This window comes from Schistocerca piceifrons, chromosome 3, assembly GCF_021461385.2.
Source record: "Schistocerca piceifrons isolate TAMUIC-IGC-003096 chromosome 3, iqSchPice1.1, whole genome shotgun sequence".
In the NCBI taxonomy this organism is placed as follows: Eukaryota; Metazoa; Arthropoda; class Insecta; order Orthoptera; family Acrididae; genus Schistocerca; species Schistocerca piceifrons.
This window is the reverse complement of record NC_060140.1, coordinates 685,788,050-685,814,834: the sequence shown is the minus strand read 5'-3', so window position 1 is coordinate 685,814,834 and position 26,785 is coordinate 685,788,050.

Genomic DNA, 26,785 nt, shown 5'->3' with positions numbered 1-26,785 from the left:
CTTCTTAGGATTAGGAAGAATACCACGATGGTATTCAGACTACCCAGACACATAAACATCATGAAATATAGTTTCAAGAATTGGATCTAAAATTTATACTGTAGGAATCATTATATTTATTGTAATCATATGAGAAAGAATAGTTACAAACTGAGCAATCATATTTAGAACTAATATAAGAAGATCAACAGAATAATTACAAAATAATCTGCTTGCAGACCATAGTTACTAGGAATTACCATTAATTTCTAGATTCTAATATGGCAGATTAATGCAGTAGATGTAAGCTGTAGAAATAAAAGTTTGACCTTCTATTAGAAATCCAAAATGGCACCATGATCAAATTTATCACTTCAAGATGGAGCTTCACCATTAATGGAGCAAATATCATTCTTCCATGACTGTATTATGGTCATATTATAATTAATTACAGTAACTGTAGGCTATGCCCTAAGATATATACTAATTATTGCCTACACAACCTAGAATATATTTCATGGACATCTAACTGAAACTATTTGAACAGCATTACCAGCAATCAGCTTAATTTTCATTGCACTCTTCTCACTATGACTATTATACACTCCTGGAAATTGAAATAAGAACACCGTGAATTCATTGTCCCAGGAAGGGGAAACTTTATTGACACATTCCTGGGGTCAGATACATCACATGATCACACTGACAGAACCACAGGCACACAGACACAGGCAACAGAGCATGCACAATGTCGGCACTAGTACAGTGTATATCCACCTTTCGCAGCAATGCAGGCTGCTATTCTCTCATGGAGACGATCATAGAGATGCTGGATGTAGTCCTGTGGAACGGCTTGCCATGCCATTTCCACCTGGCGCCTCAGTTGGACCAGCGTTCGTCCTGGACGTGCAGACCGCGTGAGACGACGCTTCATCCAGTCCCAAACATGCTCAATGGGGGACAGATCCGAAGATCTTGCTGGCCAGGGTAGTTGACTTACACCTTCTAGAGCACGTTGGGTGGCACGGGATACGTGCGGACGTGCATTGTCCTGTTGGAACAGCAAGTTCCCTTGCCGGTCTAGGAATGGTAGAACGATGGGTTCGATGACGGTTTGGATGTACCGTGCACTATTCAGTGTCCCCTCGACGATCACCAGTGGTGTACGGCCAGTGTAGGAGATCGCTCTCCACACCATGATGCCGGGTGTTGGCCCTGTGTGCCTCGGTCGGATGCAGTCCTGATTGTGGCGCTCACCTGCACGGCGCCAAACACGCATACGACCATCATTGGCACCAAGGCAGAAGCGACTCCCATCGCTGAAGACGACACGTCTCCATTCGTCCCTCCATTCACGCCTGTCGCAACACCACTGGAGGCGGGCTGCACGATGTTGGGGCGTAAGCGGAAGACGGCCTAACGGTGTGCGGGACCGTAGCCCAGCTTCATGGAGACGGTTGCGAATGGTCCTCGCCGATACCCCAGGAGCAACAGTGTCCCTAATTTGCTGGGAAGTGGCGGTGCGGTCCCCTACGGCACTGCGTAGGATCCTACGGTCTTGGCGTGCATCCGTGCGTCGCTGCGGTCCGGTCCCAGGTCGACGGGCACGTGCACCTTCCGCCGACCACTGGCGACAACATCGATGTACTGTGGAGACCTCACGCCCCACGTGTTGAGCAATTCGGCGGTACGTCCACCCGGCCTCCCGCATGCCCACTATACGCCCTCGCTCAAAGTCCGTCAACTGCACATACGGTTCACGTCCACGCTGTCCCGGCATGCTACCAGTGTTAAAGACTGCGATGGAGCTCCGTATGCCACGGCAAACTGGCTGACACTGACGGCGGCGGTGCACAAATGCTGCGCAGCTAGCGCCATTCGACGGCCAACACTGCGGTTCCTGGTGTGTCCGCTGTGCCGTGCGTGTGATCATTGCTTGTACAGCCCTCTCGCAGTGTCCGGAGCAAGTATGGTGGGTCTGACACACCGGTGTCAATGTGTTCTTTTTTCCATTTCCAGGAGTGTATTTACTTGATGATTCAGTAGACACAATAATTACAATGAAAACAATTGGACAACAATGATACTGAAGATATGAATATTCAGACTTTATAGACACAGAATTTGAAACCTACGTAACACTATAGCAGAATTTAGAAAATGATGGATTTAGACTTCTAGATGTAGATAATTGGATAATTTTTCCCATAAATACAGAATTTCGAGTATTAATAGGAGACTCAGATGTCCTTTACTCATGAGCAATAGCTGCTCTAGGGGTTAAAACTGATTCCACACCAGGCCAACTAAATCAAGGAACATCCACAATAAACTCTCCTGGAGTATTCTTTGGCCAATCATCAGAAATTTGTGGAGCAAACCACAGATTCATGCCAATTGTAATTGAAAGAACTTAAGGACATTTAGTCATCAAGTGATTATCTAAGATATTTTAAGAAATTAGTTAAAATACCAGGTGATCAAAAAGTCAGTATAAATTTGGAAACTTAATATACCACAGAATAATGTAGATAGAGAGGAAAAAATTGGCACACATGCTTGGAATGACATGGGGTTTTATTAGAACCAATAAAAAAACAAAATTCACAAAATGTCCGACAGGTAGCGCTGGACAGCAATATTTCAGTGACTGCACGTCACAATTGTGTATAAAAGGAGCTGTAACGAGAGAGAGAATCAGATGCGCCAGCAGTCGTAGCATCATCCCCAGCCTGCTGGAATGTATGATGTTTATGCAGGATGGCACTCCACCCCATATTGCTAGACACGTGAAAGATAACTTGTGCACGTCGTTTGGTGATGATCGTGTGCTGAGCCGCCACTTTCCTCATGCTTGGCTTCCCAGGTCCCCAGACCTCAGTCCATGCGATTATTGACTTTGGGGTTATCTGAAGTTACAAGTGTATTGTGTCGACCGAAATCTCTAGGGATGCTGAAAGACAACATCCAACGCCAATGCCAACCCGTAACTCCGGACATCCTTTACAGTGCTGTTCACAACATTATTCCTCAACTACAGCTAATGTTGAGGAATGATGGTGGACATATTGAACATTTCCTGTAAAGATCATCATCTTTGCTCTGTCTTACTTTATTATACTAATTATTGCTATTCTGATCAGATGAAACACCATCTGTCGGACATTTCTGAACTTTTGTATTTTTCCTGTTTCTAATAAAACTTCATGTCATTCCAAGTATGTGTGTCAATTTATACCTCTCTATCTACATTATTCCATGACTTATTCACTTTTCAAATTTATACTGACTTTTTGATCACCCAGTACATAATATCAGAGTGTCAATCTAAAATAACTAAGTAATTACTATACCTTGAAACACCAGATGACTGAAAGTAAGCAATGGTCTCAAATAAACCAAATAATAGTAAATTAACAACTACTTCTGATGGGGAAGTTTTAATCCAAATCCCTCAAATACCTTCTCTCATATGGTTCTCTCTATTCATTATATTTTCAGCCACCATACTTCTATTTAACCAAATAAAGGTTTTCGCAATTAAACCTAATCTTACCAAAAAAGCAGGAAAAAGAACGATTAAGATAAAAATCTTACCTGAAAATGATAACAAACTTATTCTCAGCATGTGATCCATCAACTAATATCTTCAACTTATAATTAAATTGTACTAGAACTTTTTCTAGAATTACTATTAATCCCATCAATATCTTGACTTACACCATCACGAATTAATATTGCCTGAAATAAACTAAACTTAACTCTACACAATGAATCTGCAATATTATTAGGATTAAAATCATTTAATGGAACAACGTTCATCTGTATCTCAATTTTCATTATAATATTATTTCATAATTTCATAGGATTATTCCCTAACGGTTTTACTAGAACAAGTTACTTAGCATTAACATTTGCAGTTGATTTACCTATATGATTAAGATTTATACTACTTGAATGAATCAATCACACTAATCATATATTCACACATCTTGTACCCCAAGGGACACCACTTGCATTAATATCAGTTAGAGTATTAATTGAAACAGTTAGGAATGTTATCTGACAAGGTTAATTATCAGTATGATTAGCAGCAAATATAATCGCTGGACACCAATTATTAACCTTATTAGGAAATACAGGACCATCTGTAGCAATAAATTTAATTTCTCTACTAATTGTTGGAGAAATATTCCTACTAATTCTAGAATCAGCAGTAGCTATAATTCAGGCTTGTGTTTTCGCAATTTTAAGAACTTTATGTTCTAGAGAAGTATACTAAACTTATGTTAAAACTCACTCAAACCACCTATTCCACTTAGTAGACTATAGACCTTGACCATTAACAGGAGCAATTTAAGCAATAATCCTAGTATTGGGATTAGCAAAATGATTTCACATATTTAACATTAACTTATTCATAATTGGATCTGGAATTATCTTATTAACTGTAATTCAGTGATGATGAGATGTAAACCAGGAAGGAACATATCAGGGATTACATACAGGATTTGCATCAGTTTGATTATGATGAGGAATAATTTTATTTATTGCATCAGAAGTTTTATTTTTTGTATTATTATTTTGAGCCTTCTTTAGCAAAAGACTAGCACTAACAGTTGAACTAGGAATACTATTACCTCCAATAGCAATTCAACTTTTCAATCCTATACAAATTCCATTACTTAATACAGCTATCCTTTTAGCCTCAGCAGTAACCATAACATGAGCGCACCACAGTCTTCTAGAATCTAACCACAATCAAGCACTACAAGGCTCATTCTTCACAGTACTATTAGGATTGAATTTCACAATACTTCAAGCATAAGAATACTGCGAAGCACCTTTCACTATCGCAAACTCAGTATATGGATCAACATACTATGTTGCAACAGGATTCCATGGACTCCATGTAATCATTGGATCAATCTTCTTAACAACATGCTTTCTTCGACACTCAATAAATCAGTTCTCACCAAGACATCAATTTGTATTTGAAGCAGCAGAATGATATTGACACTTCATAGATGCAGTATGATTATTCCTATATATATCAATTTATTGATGAGGTAGATAACTGCTTTTCTAGTATAAATAGTACATTTGACTTCCAATCAGAAAGATTGATATAAATCAAGAAAAACAATCCTGGTTCTATCTACAAGAGTTTTCATTAGATTTATGATTCCAATAATAGTTCTAATACTTGCAACAGCACTATCAAAAAAAATTAATTAATGACTGGGAGAAAAGATCAGCATCTAAATCCAGATTCAGTGCAAGAAGATCAGCATGACTACCATCCTCCCTCCGAGTCTTCTTAATTGCCGTATTCTTTCTAACCCTTGACATAGAAATTGTATTAATCCTACCAATCGTAATTATTTTTAAAACATCGTCATTGTAATCTGAACAGCATCAACAATATTCTTCATTCTAGTCCTGTTAGGAGGACTATATCATGAATGAAACCAAGGAGCTTTACAATAAGTGGAATAGAGGGTTGTAGTTAACTATAACATTTGGGTTCCATTCAAAAAGTACTGATATAACCAATCAACCTTAAATAGAATAAGAAGTGAAATATGGCAGTCAGTTTCGACCTGAAAGATTGGTAAATAATATACCCTTATTCTTATTAATGAATTGAAGCCAAAAAGAGGCAAATTACTGTCAACAATATAATTGAACTATAAAGTTCCAATTTAGGAAATGTATAGCCAGTATGAAAGTTTTTAACTTTTTATATTAGCGGCTAAACTCCATTAACATTTCTAACATTGATATAATTTAAATAAAACATTACATGTTCACTCTAAAATAATATAAATTATATTTATAAATACCTAAATGTAAAAATACCTCATTAACATCTTCAGTGTCATGCTCTAATTATAAGCTATTTAGGTATAAGGAAAATAGCATTAGTAAAATTTGTGTGTCTTAATTACCAACTGATATACACTTCAGAACGTTTTTACTCATTTTCCTATCATGGATCTGTCATTGGGACTTTTGGAAATGCATCCACCATCCCCCTAAATTTGTAACTCTGATTGCATGGGCAATAGATGTTTTAGTCTCTAAACTTTTACGTTTACTGGTGAAGTCATCTCAATGACCTGATAAGGATCCTGATACTTCATTAATAATTTTTTTTAATTTTCCCCTTATACCTGCAAGGTATGATGACTAATACCCATTGACCCACTGAATATTGTGCCTGCTTCTTTGGATGTTGTGTGTATTGTTCCAGTCACTCCAAACTTCTTTATTTGCTTGCTTTACTTTCTGCAATACCGTAATTTCCAGATACACAGTTTATGACATAAGTGCTTCATTCAGTCAGATACAAAATTTATACACTGATCCATAACTGGGGTACCACATACTCTGTGTATAAGTATCTGGTTGTTGACTAAAGCCTCAGTTACCGTACCAGCCTCCTGATCAGGTGATCAGGAATCGTCATCATTCCCAAGTATATTGAAAAATTATTTATAACTGCCAGTAAATATTTCTATCCAGTGGGTTTCCTAATAAAAGGCTGTAAAACATCAATTTCAAAAAGCTGAAAGAGTTTAAACACATTTCATAGTCTTTTTAAAGGAATGTTTTGATGGCTGACATCAGATATTTGTGCACAAGGCACACAATCTCACATTTATTGTTCGACATCACGTATCCTTGCTCTCATTTCCATGCATTTGCTGCAGCACAATATCCTCAATGGCCACAGGAACCACAATGTGTGCTCTGGATTTCGTCATTCTGCAGTACAAGCTCTTGTGGATCATTAACTGTGGTTGTGACACTCATGCCTGACAATTCTTCTCAGCCACTTGGCTCTGTGCCAACCTGTTGAACTTTGGCCTAGTGCATTTAGCACTTAACATATCTTCATTAGCGTGATACTTTTTACCATTTTATTGACCACCTTATGACCAACTCTCTGAGTTTGAGTGCTCATCTTGTTAAATTACTCAGTGAGTCTTTCAGTGCGAACAGCTGATTTAATGAAGAGTGATATGTGATGAGCTTAAACTTTTGTTCATATACATAACAATAACAGTGTACTATTACATACATCACTACCACCAACATTTCCATCTCTGTAATGGTGTAGGTATGCTCCATTTTGTTCAGTTGCATACACTACTGGGTATTACTGTCCATCGACATTCTGGCTCAAAATACAACCAACTGTCCCACTGCTGGCGTCACAGGAGAGGATAAATACCTTCTCACCAAAACGAGACTAGTACTGAATCAGAAACTAATGTTGCCCTCAGTGCCCCCAATGCTGCTTCACATTCCACTGACCACAGGAATTTCACACAATTCCTCAACAATTGATTGAAGGTTTCTGTAATCCATGCAAAATTCTTCGCAAATTTGTGATAGTAGTTTAAAAATCCAGTACCAAATGTAGATATTTTTGTGGTTTATGGATTGTGAAGTTCCAAATCGGCTGTGGAAAGTAAAGATGGGTTCAAACACGTTTCCTGCTGATCACATGGCAAAGGTAGTTTATCTATCATTGTGCAAAATGTCACCTGACTATGCTAAGCATCAGATGTGCAGATAGTAGCTTGCTGAATACCACTTCAAAGCGTTTCGTATGCTCTGATAGATCCTTTGAAAGTACAATGATATCATGCAAATATACAATGCCTTTTTTCAGCTGTAGAACTCCATCTAGTAACTTCAATAGAAACAACATCCGATTGTACTGGCTATGTCACTATGGGACCATGAAAGAGTTGTTCAGTCTGTTGCCTGGGACAACCCTTAGCTGGTATTACACTCTCCTTAGAACCGTTGTTGTACTGTTTTGGCAGTGTCCTAGGCCATCCAATATTTCATTAATATTGGGAATCACTTATACATTCACCACTGTCCTCGCATTCAGGTAGCATTGATCACAACAGAATCTGTACTTCCTGATACCATCTGTTGAATTTTTTGGCACAATGACGTTTGCAATTTAAGAGCTGTCACTGTACTGTATTCTACCTTCTATGAACTGCTGATCTGTGAAGTCTTCACCATGGGTTGAAGACAAATTGCTATATGGTATGGCTTCCAATAAATCGGTGCATTATTACTTGTAGAGATATGGTGCTGGCTAACTGGTTTTACTGGTCAAGGATCTTCATGTTAAATAAACCCATGAAATGTAACAGCAAAGCTCCCACTGCTGCTGATCACTGCCTCACAAATGACCATTTTTTCCTGTAAAATTGCTTCATCAACAGTTTGAATGTAGCTCTGGTCATTGCATGGTCTTCCTGGTTTAATACTGCTAGTGTGGCAGTCATTAAGCCCTTAGACAGACGGCCTATGTCCATGCTGAAGCTATCCAAGCATACAAGAAATTTTAATTTCCCATTAATATTACTCACACACACTGGGCTTCTATGTATGAAGCAGTGTATTCTAATTCTTGATTTTCCGTCAGTGGCTCTACCATGCATCCCATAGTAAATCAGTATCAATCGAAATCCACATTACCTTCCCCATACCTCCTGGTATTTTATCTTACAAAACAATTTTTAGCGCATGTGTTCGCAGTTTAGTCGGCAATACCTCCATGAGGGGAATGCCTCATGACATTGTCTCACTTGCAACTTGCGACCGAACCGCCGAATCTTTCCATCAGTAAATGGGGTATGTTACCAACTGACTCGGTTGTTTTAACCCCCTCCACTGACAGAATGACCCGCTTCCTACTTCCGTATGTATAAAGCCAATACGGACTTGTAGCTGTCACGCCTTTGCGCTTACTGCTACGTATTTTAACTGTAAATAGCTCAGCCCTAATGGTAAGAGGTAGTAGTGAATTCACGTTATTAATCTTTGAAAACAGCACAGCTGCCACAAGCTCAGCTCACTTTTACTCCACTCCTACCCTCGCCATTGCACCACATTAACTAGGTGCTACATGGACCTTGCTAAATTCACTTGCGTATACATTTTTGACCGTTACTCGCCAGTATTTACCTAATGATTAGTACACTCCTAACCGGACTATTTCCCAAAGAGCTGTGATGATTGAACGGGTTCGATCCACGGCCTACAGTGCCCTACAGTTCACACGGTAACACTGCCTACCTGGCCCACTTAACTGGGTAGTGAGCTTATGTATCCAATCACCACTGCTAGCAGCAGTGGGTAATCCTATCAGCACGACGAGAGCAGCAGATTTACCGTCGAATCCTCCTGAAAATACTTATAACTACGGTCGCCAGCTCTGAAGGAGCAAAAGAATAAATCAATTTTTTGGCTCGTTTCAAAGTGAAACGGCTTGAGTTGAATTTAAACTTAATTCTGAATATTACTATTTCTGATCATTCTAGGTGATTCTACAAAGCAAATACTCTCTCAATTTCTGTGAGTTGGCTTGGTAATTACCACCAAGACAACTTATGCAACTTAGGTTAACAAAATTCTATCCTTCAACTTATTTAATGATTTTGGATATTACTCTTTGGACAATTGCTATAGAATTAGTTAAGTGACTTTACTTGAAAGGTTACTCAGAAAAATTTAAGTAACTATAAATAGGCGACTCATTCTGGTGTGACCATTGCTCTTTTCAACATTCTTATACGCTAAAGTATTCTACACCCAAAAGAATTGTAAATGAAAGAGGCGATGGTGGCCTCAGTCTGATTTCACTACACTATGTTTCAGGTTACTACACTTTACAATGAACAACATGCGTCGTAATTTTACTCATTACTATATTCTGTCTTCTGCACTTGCACAAAAGAAAACTGGTATTCTCCTTTTACATGTATACAAAGTTCGACTTAACAATTGCAAGCAGTCTTGCCTTGGGTAGACGTGTCGGTGCTGGTGGTGAGATGCATGTGGCTAATGCAGCTCTTCACGCCTCATGCCCTCAATGGCGGCTGGAACTACGAGCTGTAGCACTCGTATAAGCTACTGCACGTCCGCCATTAAATCTGGGCGCAGGAACTCTTACAATCAGCACCAGTGGCATAGAGACGGCTTCGACAACCATTCGTCGCGTTCCACTCCACAAACGGCGACAATATTCTCCTCTTCGCTGTTGCACAATCACTTTTGCGTGAGCACAGTTACGCACGTCCGGTCACGTCAACCCTCCCCAGGCCATTTCATTGTTCAGTCCCTGTGTCTCCAGCTACCTCTAGCTACGCTCGTATCCCCAAGAGTGGGGGCGTTCCCCTACCACCTTTTCACCGAAATCATTTAGTATTTAAGAATATTTATATTTATTACCCTGGAGTTCATACCAGTCATAATAATTTACTACTAGCACTTTATAACATTAAATCATGCAGTAAAAGCTTATAATTACCATGGAAAAGAATACATTTGACTCCGAGAGCTTAGTGCATTGTCTGACAGGCAGCGCTAATTCCCAGTTTCGCCAATAGATGGCATCAGGGTGCACTCCCTGGCAGTCTCACACCAGCGCGCCCGTTTCCGACGCGCGGGCTACAAATTACTGTCAGCCCACCATCATTTCAGTTCCGTTACAAACTGTATCCCTCAATGGAAACGAAGTCCACCTGAGTTCCACCGTATACTGTGAAAGATCGATTTTGACATGACGTTTGCCTAGAAAAGCTACCCCAAGAATTGCTCAACACCCTTCACCCACATATGGTAACATTTCAACATACTCTTGAATGTATTTATTTCAGATACTGAAACTGAGCAATGTCGTGCCTAAAGAATCTACATGTTTATCACCTACTCCAAGCAGTTTTTAAATATGCTGACATGTGAACACCTGTGTTCCTTACTTTTTACACGGTCTGACAAGCACTATACCATCTCTGGATCTGTTTGTAGATGTTACATCCTATTCGAAATGCCTTTTGACGGTTCAAATACTCCATTTGCGTGTAAAGGTTGCTTTTCCTAATATTGCTTTCATTAATGTGCTTCCCCAACGTTGTGCTCAGTGTCCAGTGTAGCCATACTTGTAGCAATCAGGTTGCTGACATTGCTTCCACATGTGACCTTCATGTCCACATCTATAACAATCTGACTTCTGAAGAGAAAACATGGTAGTTCATAAGTGTCATAGTAGCAAAGTCAGCAGCAACATGCATTAGACAGTACAATGGAAAAAGAGCGAAAATTGCTGATTTCATATTTATTTACTTCATGACTAGTCTCAGCTCAGGAGCCTTTTTTAAATCATCCCACAGAACAGAATAGAAAAACTACAATCTTGTACAATAGAGGTGTTACCAGATTATTAAGTGCACTTAATAAATACAGTTATATCATTTCAAAATATACATACCATATTGTTGAAATGGTAATTCCAAAATATGAGAACCATGTCAAGATAATTTACTGAAAGGGTACAGTACCGCACGACATTGAAAATAGGTACAACATTCTTCGTTATTCTTGTCGGAACAACATATTTTTTGTAATAATAACTCAATTTCACTTAATACACTGAAGCCTGACACCAGTGTAAGAGTGAAGGACAATTTATTTATTTAACTGATCACATGTGCACTCCCACAAAATAGATCCCTACACCCAGTTTGGTGAGATCTGTGAAATGAATGAATGTATGGTCATCTGCTAACCGCAAATAGTGAACGTGCAATAAATGATCACCTTTGAGACGGTCCTTTGGTCGCCTTTGGCGGAACCAAAGAGATGAAATTTACCTGAGCTTTGAGCGCCTGAAATGTGGCTGACCAATACGATAACATGTTGCGCCCCCACCTCTACGGAGGTGCGAGCTGACCTAAAGAACAGCCATGTTTCAGCACTCTGGCGCTGGACCTTGTGTCGTGTGAAACTGAGATGAATACTAATTAAAGTGGGAAGCTGAAAGTGATGTCATTATAACGTCGTGACTATTCTTTGTATTGTATGTTGCCAGTGTGGTGTATTTTATGTAATTTAAGTATGTGTGGTTTGCATGGGAGAGTCGCAAGATAGTTTCAGAGGCAGTGGGTTATGCATGTTCCTTTTTGTACCGCTCGGTCTGGAGGAAATTTACGTGATGATGGGTGTGAGTGTCGAAGTGTGAGATATAGCAAAAGATCCACCATCCTATTCAGAAAGTGCACTGTAGTGTTAGTTAATTACGAGACCATAAGATAGAGAATCACCAATGTAATCACTGGGCGGAGTTTCTCATGTGTAATTGTTGTAGAAAATTTAATGGTGTGTTTAGGTTATAAAATTTATCGGAATAAAAAAGATAATGAAAGTAAAAAGATTGGTGGCCTTTTCCCTCGAATAGTATGTTGTCATGATATCCAGAATTTATAATGTGTGTGCCATTCATATTCAGTGCGATGGCCACATGTTGATCAAAGCCGTTGGATAAGAAAGAAAATGTGGTATTGCCAGTGTGTAGTGAACAGTCAGAGTTGTGTAAATTACTAATAGTCAGACCTGCGTTATCCATTTCTGTTGCGTAATATTCAAACAGGAAAGTAATTTGTAACTTAATTGTGAGTACTAGAGCTCATGTTACGTGATAAATAAGAATGAATTCACTCGCTTGGCAGACCACTCATCTTGCAGGCCTGACTGCTGATGCCATAGTATGAGCAAGGCATGTGATGCCTCTCATAATTTCGACCCTGCCAGGATTGTACTGTTAGGGTTTGCTGTTAAGACTTTTTTTGATGTGATTTGTCAAGATTTTTATGTATATTGTGATAGCGCTAAGAAGTAAAACTTTTTGTTTGCAATTTCTTTCTGGATTGGTGAAAATCTTTTATTTTTTTATGTAGTTGATTGCTACATCGTCCAAGGCTGGAAGATCTTTGTATAAAATTTTTTGCGTAGTGTCTGTAGTAACTAGGTCGCAGTCGAAAAGTGTAGTCGCCATGGGGAAGAGTGATTTTTGGGTGAATGTAGCAGTGGAGCAGGAAGTAGATGTCGACCTTGGGTTAATGAGCGAGATCAGCAAACATTCAGAAGAGGCTGAATGGGTCGGCGGACCGCGGCTACGTGATCCATTAGGCGGCGGGCTTTGTCCACAAATGGGGGCTTATCCCGACAATGCGGGCAAGCCGGGACTAGGTCAGGTATGTAGTGAAAGTGTGGCCACCCTTAGCAAAGCTACGGTTTCTCAGGTAAACGAGATGAGCGCACCAAAAGTAGCAAATGTTAATGTGCCACTGCAGTTTTTACAGAGGATGGATAGAGCTAATAAGGAAAGAGATAGGGAGTATAAGGAAAGATTGGAAACGAATAAGGAAAGGTTGGAAGCGTTGGATAAAGATAACAAGGAAAGATTGGAAGTGATGGATAAAGATAATGGGGAAAGATTGGAAGCGAATAGGGAAAGATTGGAAGCGATGGATAAAGATAGTAAGGAAAGATTGGAGGCAATGGATAAAGGAAATAAAGAGGTAATGAGCAAGCTACACTCAGGTGTCAATGAGCGTCTGCCTGCAGATAATAATGGGTTAGATGAGGGGGAGAAGGATCTGGGTGCGTTGAAGCAAGTATGTGACGCCATGAAAGAAAAAGCCAATAATTTGGAGGTACGAATAATTGCGATAGAGAGTGATATTACAGAACCTAGGGACATGTTGCCGGATGAGAGAATCAAAGAGGTAGTGGAGGACTTACTTGCAGATAAACAAGGGGCATTAGACGGCGTGGAAGCTCAAGTCACCCAGCTGGAAGTGGCGCTAAATGAACACAAGGATGAAGTTGCGGAGGTAGTGGTCAGGATGAATACGATTAGTGCAGATGTAGAGAAGACCAGTATAAGAGGCGAGACAGGCTCTGACAGTATGCAGCGAGAGGTTTATGCCGACCAGGAGGAGATACAATCACTATTACAGCTTAAAGAGGCGCATTAGAAATAAGTAGGAAACATAGGAAGAACTAGCACAGGTGCAATTAGCGTGCAGTAGCGAAGGTGACACACCATCAGGTAGATTGCAGAGGAAGAGTGAGATAAATTAAAAAAAAAGAAAATAGGGAGAAAGAGGAAGACGAACTCAGAGAGTTAGAAGAACGGTTGTGTCGGATAAAACAGGTGGCAAACCCAACAGGGTATTGTCCAAGGTCCGAAAACATAAATGCGGAAGAGGAATATAGCAAGCACTTCATGCCGGTAGAAACATACACTTGTTTTCCGGATCCTGATAACTACCAACATCCATGCCTGTGGCTGTCTCAATTTCAAGATTCGTTACCTTCATAGTGGTGACTGCTCCTCAAAAGGAAATTTGTGTGTAACCATTTGAGGGACGAGGCTAGAGCGCAAATGCAGGAAGTTATTAAGGACTGTAGTAGCTACAAGATATATTGTGACAAGTTTTTAAATGAATAATGGTCGAAAAGTAAGCAGAACCAGGTTAAAGAAGGAGGTATAAGAGATCCAGTGGCGTGCTATCAGGAAATGCTGTATCAAAATTGGTATTTGGACGTGCCATACGAACCTGGGGAACTCATTAGAATCTGTATAACGAAGTTGCCAGTGAAATTGCTCAGAGATATAGCGACAGCCGCCAGAGGCGTGGACGATTCTGCGTCATTTCAGCACTTTTTACTAGAACTGGGTAATGAGAGCAACATCGTGAACAGAGACACAACACATAGGTCAGAGAGAGTCGAGGAAAGGGAACGCCAGAAACTATCAGAATGACAGGAGAGCGTGGAGTCCTGGCATTTCATTCTTGTCATAATGGATTGATGGATAGGAGAAACTAATCCAACATATCAGCCCTTAGCATCTTGCCTTAAAACACATGCCGCTGGCACTGAAAATTGTCTATGTAGCAGACATACTCTACTGATATGGAGGAATGCAAATACCGTACTTCTTATCATAGAATAAAACACCAGTAATGACATCTGTTAGGCTAGTCTCTCAGAGTAAAATTTGCAAATTTTTATTTGGAACACTAAAGTAAAAGACTGTTTCCTCAAAAACCAGTTGCTAAAAATGTTATGTAATAATGCCAATGAGTCCAGTTTAATTAGTGCGATTTGGTATTTGCAGGTACTTAACACATAATGTAAAAAGTCAACATTGTGATCTGTATGGCATGGGGTATATTTACACTGCTGTTACAGGTAACATCAGCAATGTGATCGAAGTTTTTAGATTAGCTGCCATCTGATCTATAGTATGTCACTGTCATGGTGACAGTTAAAATGAAGTGCTGCGTATGGTTGTTCGGAATCTGGAGTTAGGGAAAGAGGCCACTAGCACCAAAGTTTCTAACACTTGTGTGTTCCTTTCTCCCAGCTTGTAATTTCTCCACACACATTTAATTTTCATGTAAGCACAGATTCCTAACTAGCAAATTCTTTACTGTGTTTAGTGGGCCATTCAGAGTGAGGTAGATTGTCCATGAAAATGCTGTACTAATTGAGACGATCAAGGGAAAACAATCGTGTGGGCCTCATCACATTTCTAACATCAAATTATGGAAAAGTTAAGGATAGATCGAAAGTAGGGAAGTTATGGTAGATAGTCAGTATATTTATTTGAGGTGTATTACGTTATGCAGGGTCAAATCGAACATAAGAATTTCCAGGCAGAATGTCAGGAAGTATGACAGAATAGACTGGTTGAATGAGTCATGAACAGGAGTCGACAGAGTGGTGTATGTACGTATTTTTTGTCATATGAATAAGGATCAAGCAGAAACAACGTGATGATTAATGAGTGGTTAAAGATGGCAGATAGAGAGAGAAGCGACATGATAAATAGCAGTGGATAAAGGTGACATTTAAGGAGAGAAGCGACTTGAAGCAGTGTGATTAACAAAGAGAGATTCGACGTGATGAAACAGTGGTAAATAAAGGTGAGTAGAATTGAATAATGTGGAGATGTCTTAGATGTATGTTACAGAGAGGCCTGTGTATGCTGCAATCGAGATTGATGCGAATGGCGAAGGAAGACCAGGAAATGATGGAGTAATGGACAGACGGAGAGCTGAAATACGAAAGAAGAGATGAGGGCAACTGCACAACGTGAAAGGACATAAAGGGAGTATGAGATCCAGATGGTGAACGTTGTGGAATACTGACGTAAGATGCAATATAAGTATAAATCTAATTCTTACCATAACATTTGCAATATGACAAAAATAATATTTTGTTGTTGTTGTTGTTGAAGCCTGGTACCAGTATAACTAATCAAAAGCGGTACCAAGAATGTGTACAGTTATTTTTCGGGATGAATAATTGGTGTATTTTATGTTCTTAGATGAAATGTCGCAATTCTAAGTGGATATTTAGCAGGATGAATAGTCGGTAAAGTGAATGCAGAGATAAGCCAATGGAGAGAGGTGATGGAGTGAAAGGATGTAATTGGAGACTGGAATACTATCTCCGAAACAACTCCATGTGTTATGTGGTTGAGTATAAGGGAGTGTGGTGGTATTAAGGCTAGCTGACTTCTAGAGCTATTCTGTTGGTGTACTAATGGATTGAATGAGAAGGAAAATGTGGTGTCTGTTGAGTGAGAGTCGTAGAGTAGTGTGATCAGGGGATGCTACCGATCAATAACTAAAACATTATTATGCTTTATTGTTTGATTTGGATGAACCTCAATGGCAGATCAGCAAATGACGTCATGTGGATGGTACATACATGTCCTAGAAATGTTGTTATATATAACAAAAGGTAAAATATGTAAAGAGATACTAATTTCTGCCTGTCACAAGCACAAAGGTGCATTGTATGTTGTAGATTTAGAGTCATCAGTTTCTAAAATGTTTGTATTAGGATGTTAAAGTAGTTTACTATTTAACATTATGTGAGAGGTCATTGTGAGCTGTATAGATTGTTTCTTATTTTTTTTGTTAGAACACTTTCAAGGGGTATTAATTTCAGTCTGTCTCAAGCACAAAGGTGCATTGTATATTGTAGTTTTAGAATCAACAGTTTCTAATATGTTCACTGTGACAGTATGTTAAAGTAGTCTACTACTTGATATTATAATTATGATCTGTACAGATTGTTCCTTATTCCTTTTTTTTTCTTTTAAACACTTTCATGTTTTGTATGAGGGACGACAGGTACAAGTGTGGGCTATATATAGAAAAGGGATAAATGTTGATGTTGTATGTGCAGAAAACTAGGGTGTATGATTTTATGTTTTTTAGAACAAAGGTTCTTTTATTACCAATGTGTCTAATAGATCATAGATGTAATCAATGAGTACTTAAATAATGTAAGAATATCCTTTTGTCTGTAATGTTGCGAGATGCACAGAAGGGTCTGACTGATTGGATGTTGTAGCGCTGAGGTGCTACACAGAATACGCCAGTACCCCATAAGAAAGCAGGAGGCCAAGCTGACTTCACCATGGGAGAGCCGACAGAGCTGCTGTGCTCCCCACTCCACTGCTGGTCGAGGCACAATCCACGCGCCAGCTACAGCAGGTCAACGTCCTGGGGCGACACGCTCCTACCACTGACCATTCATAAGTTGCGCCACTCGTATTACTGGAGACAGTATCCCTCGGAGGCAACAGCAGGTGGTTTTTCTGCTCAACGGCTCGAGCAGCGGCGGCGCGACGGCAGAATGAACGATGTGCAGAAGAGTCCGGCAGGCATTTTTTAACAGCTACTATTAACTAGTACTGGGCTGTGGAGCCGTGAAACAAGATGACTGCTTGTATGTCTCAATAAGTGGAAAGTGAAGGACTGGTGTTCCCATGTTGTGAGTAGTGGTAAAGATTTTGTCTTTAGCAGACAGGATGGTTGTTTTGTTTTGTCTTGACCACTGAACGGTGGGATCTATAAACTTTTAGCAGTGACTTGTTAAGTGCGCTTTGCAAATTGAATGTGGGACGCTTGGTATACTTAAAGAGGACAGGTGTCATTTGTTGACTAGTTGTTGTATTAGATTAGATTAGATTATATTTACTTTCATTCCAATTGATCCATAGTGAGGAGGTCCTCCAGGATGTGGAACATGTCAGAAAAACAACAATACATGACAAATATTTACAACTAAAACAAATAACCTAATGTACCATTCCACAGGTCCCAAGTGGAATGATCGTCATTTTTTAATGAATACTAAGAGTCATTTTACAAATACTAATGCACTGAATTTAAAATAAAAAAGTTTTTTATTTATTTATAAGGTAATAAACATGTAATACAACTACTGTAATACTTATTTACAATGAACACATTACTGCACTGAAATGGTGCAGAAGTTAGATTATACTTACACACACACACACACACACACACACACACACACACACACAGACACATAAATTTTCAATGAACACATTACTGCACTGAAATTGTGAAGAAGTTATATTGTACTTATATACAAGTCAGTTGGTTTTACTAAGAAATTCATCAATGGAGTAGAAGGAGTTGGCCACCAATAAATCCTTTAGGCTTCTCTTAAACTGAATTTCATTGGTTGTTAAACTTTTTATGGCTGCTGGCAAGTTATTGAAAATGTGTGTTCCTGAATAATGCACACCTTTTTGTACAAGACTAAGTGACTTTAAATCCTTGTGAAGATTATTCTTATTTCTAGTTTTGATTCCATGAATTGAGCTGTTGGTTTGAAAAAGTGATATATTTTTAATGACGAATTTCCTTAAGGAATAAATATATTGGGAAGCAGTAGTTAGTATCCCTAGTTCCCTAAACAGGCTTCTGCAGGATGTTCTTGAGTTCACACCACATATAACTCTTACTGCACATTTTTGTGCCCAGAAACCTTTAGCTTGGCTTGATGAATTACCCCAAAAAATAATCCCATATGACATTATGGAATGAAAGTAAGCATAGTATGCCAGCGTTTTCATTTTTATATCCCCTATGTCTGACAAAATTAGCATTGCAAACAGAGATTTGTTAAGACGCTTCAGCAGTTCTGTGGTGTGCTCCTCCCAGTTGAATTTATTATCAAGCTGTAATCCCAAGAATTTAACACTGTCCATTTCTTCTATCTTCTTGTCATCGTATGTTAGACATATACCCTTGGGACACCCCTTACAAGTTCTGAACTGCATGTAGTGTGTTTTTTCAAAGTTTAGTGACAAAGAATTGGATAGGAACCAGTGATTAATGTTCACCAATATTTTATTGGCTGATCTTTCAAAGACTATACTTGATTTGCTATTTATTGCAATGTTTGCATCATCGGTAAACAAAACAAACTTGGCATCTGGTAATGTTACTGATGAAAGGTCATTGATATACACAAGAAAAAGTAAGGGCCCTGAAATGGAACCTTGTGGGACCCCAAATGTAATTAGTTCCCAGTTGGATGATGCCTGATAGCTTGATACATATCTCTTTCCTAATAACATCCTTTGCTTCCTGCCAGAGATATAAGATTTGAACCATTTTGCAGCATTTCCTGTTACACTATAATATTCTAGTTTACTTAAAGGATATTGTGATTTACACAGTCAAATGCCTTTGCCATATCACAAAATATACCAGTTGCCTGCAATTTTTTGTCTAATGAATTAAGCACATTTTCAATGTAAGTGTAGATAGCATTCTCAATATCAGAACTTTTAGAAATCCAAACTGTGACTTTGACAGTATGTTATTTGAGATAAGATGGTTATAAAGACGACTGTACATTACATTTTCGAAATTTTTTGAGAATTCTGGCATCAGTGAAATTGGACGGAAATTTGATGCTATTTCTTTATCTGCCTTCTTTGGCTTAACTTCAGCGTATTTCAGCCATTCAGGAAATATTCCACTGATAAACGACTGGTTACACGGATAGCTTAATATGTTACTTAGCTCAGAATCACATTCTTTAATTAACTTTGTTGATATTTCATCATACTCATTAGATGTTTTTGATTTTAAAGGTTTTATGATGTACATTATTTCTGTTGGGGTAGTGAGGGTCAAATTCATATTATGGAAGTTACTTGAAATGTCTGGTCTTAGGTAATCCATAGCAGCATCTACCAAACCTGACAACCCCATCTTTTCAGCAACAGTTATAAAATGTTTGTTAAAAAGTTCTGCAACACTATGCACATCTGTCACCAATGTATCATTTACTCTTAATGCTATTTGTTCCTCTTCATGTCTGGTTCTACCGGTCTCCTCCTTCACTATATCCCATATTGTCTTTATTTTGTTACCTGATATGACTATCTTTTCCTTGTAATATATTTGCTTTGACATCCGTACTACAGTCTTTAATATTTTGCAGTATTTCTTATAATGTGCTATAGCATCAACACTGGAAATGTTTTGGATTGACAGATACAGTTTTCTTTTTGTTTTACAAGATACCCCTATTCCTCGAGTAATCCATGGCTTCTTTGTAGACTTTGCTCTAACCTTGGTAAGTTTTGGGGGAAAGCAGTGTTCAAATAAGGTAAGCACTTTATTAGCAAAAATGTTATATTTTTCATTCATGCCATGAGCACTGTAAACATCAGTCCAGTGAATGTCTCTGAGGAGTGTCCTAAAATAATCAATTTTTTGCTTACTGATTACCCTCTTGAGCTCAGATTTAACAGATTTTATACCCCGTTCAGTATTAACATTTAACAGAAGGAACTGCATGTCATGGTCTGAGAGACATTGACTATTGGTTTTGTAATATAATTTTGTTCATTGGACTTTTCTATAAAGATATTATCAATGGCTGTTTGTGAGCAAGTGGCTATCCTAGTGGGGAACTTTACAGTGGGAATTAAGTTGAATGATAGTGTTACTAACTCAAATAAGTTCTTATCGGGAGAGTCTTTAAGGAAATCTACATTGAAATCACCAGCAACCACTATTTCTTTGTTTTTGGTTGTTAAATGGGCCAGTACAGCTTCAAGGTGGTTTACAAACAGTTTAAAGTTACCTGCAGGTGCTCGATATACACTTAATATTATGAAGGATTTTTTGTGAAATTCTAATTCTGTTGCACATGCTTCCATATGCTGTTCTAGGCAAAATTTATGAATGTTTATGTTCTTAACTTTATGACAGTTCCTGATGAATGTGGCAACTCCTCCTTTCTCCATTTCTGATCTACAAAAGTGAGATGCTAACCTAAACCCTGTAACACTTAAAAGTTCTATACCAGTGGTCACATGATGTTCATATAGGCAGATTATGTCAGCTGGGTTTGAAGACTCTAATTCGTCTATGCAGATAGTTAATTCATTAATTTTATTTCTCAGTCCTCGAATATTTTGATGCAATAAAGATAGCTGACATTTCACATTGACTGAGTTAAAATTGGGTGGAGTTAAAATATCTGCTGACAGTTGAAAATTCTTAACCAATGGCTGTTTATGCTGATGTAATAAGCTGGAATTATGTTTTTTGATTTCTTTCTCAAACTGAAGGTTTGTCTCAGTTCTAACCTCTCTTAAAATTTGCTTTCTTTCTGTCCTCCCTACCCTAAAAAAGGGTCTTTTCTGAATCCTATAACCACTGGTATTTTACCACTCATGACAATGCCTCCCCCCTTTAACTTTCCTGCTATTTCCCCAGCCAATTAAGCCTACTCCTTCCTATTGAGATGAAGGCCATGCCTAGTATAATCCCACCTACTGTGAGAATCAACATGAACCACACCAATGTGTGACCCCACACCCGACATGAGCAGCCATTCCAGCTCCAAATTAACTCTCTTGACAGAAGAGTTCAAATGAGGTCGGTCATGACGCACAAGAACAGATACAAACTCAACACTAGTATGCTTCAATGCTGATGCAATCCTCGCCAGGTCACACTCTATACTGTACCCAGGATCTCTTGTCAATACTGTTACCTGCCCCACCCACTATAACCACGGTGTCTTCCTTAGTGAAATCTTTGCAAAGTGATCCTAAATCCTCTTTCACCTGCTCCAGACCAGCACTAGGTTTAAAAAAAATTGGTGACCTGGTATTCTGATCCTAGTTCATCCTGCAAAAGTTGGCCAACACCTCTTCCATGGGAACTACGTAACAACAACACTTTCTTTCTCTTTATTGATTTCCCTACATTCTTACTTTTCAATTTGCTGCTGAAAGTTTGTTGTGCCCTGTCTACACCTGCAATTGCTTGAGGCTCACCAGCTTCTAACTGAAGCAAAAGGTCAAATCTATTTTCCACATTCACCATAAAGCTGTCAGACAAAGTTCTAGGCCTGTTCCTCCTGTTGCCTGTTGCCACTTCCCACCTCTCTTTACCCTTCTCCCTCCTTAACATGTCAAGATCTCCCCTGGCCTTGTCTAACTCAGCCCGTAGGGCGGCAATTTTCCCCTCCTGTTCTAGTATCTTCGTACCTCTACTACAAATTCTACAAAACCACTGATGAGTCTCATTTACTTCCCCTATTCCCACGCCACTACAGTCACCCACATGGAAAAAACTACAGCATCCATCACACCAAAGCCCCGACCTAACAATTCTAATGCAAGTCAATCACTTTTCACTCATGATAAACGTAATATTTTATTAAGAATAAGTCATTTAAATTACAGATAAACATGAAAATATCGTTACACAAATGTATCCTATACGCAACTGTGTGTAAACAAAAACAAAAGTGCAAAGTTTCTGAAACAACAACTTAAACTTTACGCTACTTTCCGGAAATGCTAGTTAAATAATGAAGAGGTACGCTAAGTTAAATTGCTGCAAGAGCAAGGAACAACTAAACGAAATTCTATCGATTTGCTGCAGCAGAACGTAAACAGAAAAAACGACTGTACGGTCTTTTCGCATTTTCTGCTATATTACGTAAAGAAAAATGAAACCTTTAATGGTACACTTAAACGGCACACTAATACCCCTATTTACCACGTAATAAGTACTTATCTATATGTTTTATAATCTAAAATGACTTATCTTTACGAGAACACCAAAACTGAAATGCAAGAAACTAAAGTGGGACATTGACATTTGCATTTGTAGTAGGAGGCATTTCTTTTATTGGTGCGGGAATAAGTGCTGTTTGTTGGAACATAAGACTTAATTACACCATGCACTGAAAGGGCAGGACCGTGGATAATAGTAGTTGCAGGGCCATTTCTGGACGACCAGATTCGTGTGGATGGTACTCTGAGAGTGATTATGATATTTGTATTTAATGTGAGATACACTTTACTGTTCAGTGTGTGTTCAAAATGCCGATTTGAGTGACCTAAAGACTTTCGTCCGGGTAACCATGGGAGAGCTTTGACACCGAGACAGTGTTTCCACGAAAGCTATCAGCACATTTTTGACCCCAAGAAAATCACAGACTGAAATGATTCCGTGTGACTCGCAAGAAAGGGAATAATGTATTTGTATTTGTAACTGTGTACATTTTTCATATGTTTTATTCCTGAAGGGACAGCAAGTGTAATTGTATTTCATTAACGTATGTTTTTAGAATAGTTAGTGTGTCTTTTTTTTTGTTCTGGGTTATCAAGTTCACGTACCATGTTTATTAGAATATTTTGTACAAGGATGCTTTAATTATTAGCCAGTGGCGTAGTACTAATGTAGCGGCTCTTGTTGCATTGGTCAGTAAGGTTGTCACAGGGGACATGAGTTTGCATTCCACAACAAATATCGGAATTAACTGATCCATTTTGATGTCGTGGACAGTAACAATCTTGTTGGTGTGTTGACTGAAGCCACTTATTTTCATTATCACAGTGGTGATATTTCACATTGAAGTGTAATGGAGGCTAGTCGAAATGCAAGTTCTTATCGTCTAAATATGTAACAACAGAGAAATGAGCAGTAGAGTAAAATGCGAGAGCTACTGGTGGATTAAAGCACTTATTGCTAACTATTCACTGTGTGTATTGATCAAAGTTGATGGACTGACTAGCTCAGCAGCATGTATTTGTACTGGTGGACAAGGATAAGGTTAAACTCACAGTCGAGTAAGGGTGGTAATTGCTTAAGTGATGATAGTTAATGAGGTATGACATGATGTCTTAGACAGACTATATTACATGACCAGTATGTAACTTGTAGCATATTTCATTGTTTAATTTTTTTCCCTGTTTAATTTCTCGGTAGGTTTGACATACATTTTAGAGTAATGATATGGAGCCTGACATGCTACATGTAGCTAGTGTATGCAATTTGTTTCTTTTGTTGATTTTGTTATGTACTTAGACATTGCTGTGTAAAGATATTAAACTGCAATTTATGAATGTTAGATTACTTGCTCAGTGTTTGGACGGTGAGCTATTTAGAATTTCATGAGTACAATTAGTAATTTTTTTATTTGTTATAAAATTAGTGAAGTTTGGATTACTCCTAAAAATAATGGAGATCCCGGTAACTAAACAAATTTTTATCTCACCATTATTTTTTATTTGTATAATGTAATGTTTTATTTGTCATTTGGATTGTTGTAAAATTGTATGTGTACATTACTCTCAATTGTCGAGAGTACAATAATGCAACAACTGTGTCAATAATTTGGTAAAGTAACAGTATTAGGTCGTCTATTTGAGGTCACCAGGGGCTAAGGTCTCCTCCTGGTTATTTTGATGACTTGCTACAGTTGTTCTAATACAGCTTTCTTAAAAAAATGTTCGGAACTACCCTCGCATTGCAAATATAGTACTGTGCCATTTTTTTCCACATGGGTAGCCAGTGGTGAAAGGGTACAGTACCGCCCAACATTGAAAAAATTTACAATATTCTTCGGTATTCTCATCAGAACAACATATTTTTTGTAATAATAACTCAATTTCACTTAATCCACCGAAGTCGGATGCCAGTGTAGGAAAGAATGACAATTTATTTATTTAATTGATCACATGTGCACTCTCTCAAAATAAATCACTACACCCAGTTTGGTGAAATCTGTGAAATGAATGAATGTATGATCGTCTGCTAACCGCAAATAGTGAAGGTACAGTATATGATCATCTTTGAGACGGTCCTTTGGTCACCTTTAGTGGAACCAAAGAGATGAAATTTACCTGAGCTCTGAGCGCCTGAAATGTGGCTGACTAATACGGTAGCAAGGTGCTCCCCCACTTCGTCAGAGGTGCGAGATGACCTGTGGAATGGCCATGTTTCAGCACTCGGGCGCTGGATCTTATGTTGGTAAGACCTGTCTTAGGTGTGCTCCGTAAATATAAAAGAGTGGACACATGGTAGGCATGTGAAATACTTAAGAGTAGTTTGGAATAATAATTTCTCTATTTCAGGAACTTTTGTGGGGAGAATTAAATGTCAGGCATGTAATATTAAGGGGATCGTAGTAATCTTTGGAAGTGACCAACGGTCACAATGAAACCACGTGTAGCAATAAGTTGTAATACTTCCGAGTGCTTAAGTTAAGCTGAATTACTGGCGTGTGTACTATAAGTTGGAAATATTTAAGAAATGGCGGGTGCATGACTTGAAATTAGAGACGAGTACTTCCACGTGGTGAGTACTGTGTGAGTCTCAATCTGTGTACGAGAGAAAGGATAAAGTGAAGTACTCATCCATGGTATCAGTTGAGGACTCGCGTGTGTGACGAATATGTTCTTAATATTACTTTGCGTGTTATGTTTCCGTGTGACGCTTGATTCAAACTATAATACTCTGAGAGTGAAGCAAGGTGAGTCAGCCGTCTATCCAGCAACGCCACTTGGCTTGCATTGCACAGGATAACGTGCATATATCCTCCAGAGTTCATAGTAGGAAAGAAAAGTTACGAAGTGGGGCAGTGTCGTGTGAAACTGGGATGAATACTAATTCAAGTGGCAGAGCTGAAAGTGATGTGATTATAACGTTGTGATATTCCTTGTGTTGTTTCCATGTTGCCAGTGTGGTGTATTTCATGTAATTTAAGTATGTGTGGTTTGCATGGGAGAGTCGCAAGATAGTTTCAGAGGCAATGGGTTATGCATGTTCCTTTTTGTACCAATCGGTCTGGAGGAAATTTTCGTGATGATGGGTGTGACTGTCGAAGTGTGAGATATAGCAAAAGATCCACCATCCTATCCAGAAAGTGCACTGTAGTGTTAGATAATTACGAGACCATAAGATTGAGAATCACCAATGTAAAGCTATGCCCATTGGGCGGAGTTTCTCATGTGTAATTGTTGTAGAAAATGTAATGGTGTGTTTAGGTTATAGAATTTATCGGAATAAAAATGATAGTGAAAAGAAAAAGATTGATGGCCTTTTCCTTCGAATAGTATTTTGTCCTGATATCCAGAATTTATAATGTGTGCGCCATTCATATTCAGTGGGATGGCCACATGTTGATCAAAGCCGTTGGGTAAGAAAGAAAATGTGGTATTGCCAGTGTATAGTGAACAGTCTGAGTTGTGTAAATTACTAATCGTCAGATGTGCGTTATCCGTTTCCGTTGCGTAATATTCAAACAGGAGAATAATTTGTAACTTGATTGTGAGTACTAGAGCTCATGTTACTTGATAAATAAGAATGAATCCACTCGCTTGGCAGACCACTCATCTTGCAGGCCTGACTGCTTGATGCCACAGTATGAGCAAGGCATGTGGGTGCCTCTCAATACATATATGTATAAGTGCAAATAACTGTTGCACAGCACACAGGTAACTGACAGTCTACTCTTCTCACTGCTGTAACAGAGTGTACAGAAGGGATTGCCCCATAAGGATATAGAGAATATCTTTTTTGTATGTTACAATATTCTCCAATCTTAAAAAATACAATTAATACAATAACACAACAAGTCACAGTAAAATAAATACTTTTAAAATCTTTATCAAATACTCTAAAATACTTAGTCATCCAACATATATCCTATGTGACGAATTTATATGCCATGATGGTATGAACAAATCATTATATTTGAACTACAACATAGTATTAAAGGAAAATAAATAGAATGATATTCAAAAATCTTCATCACT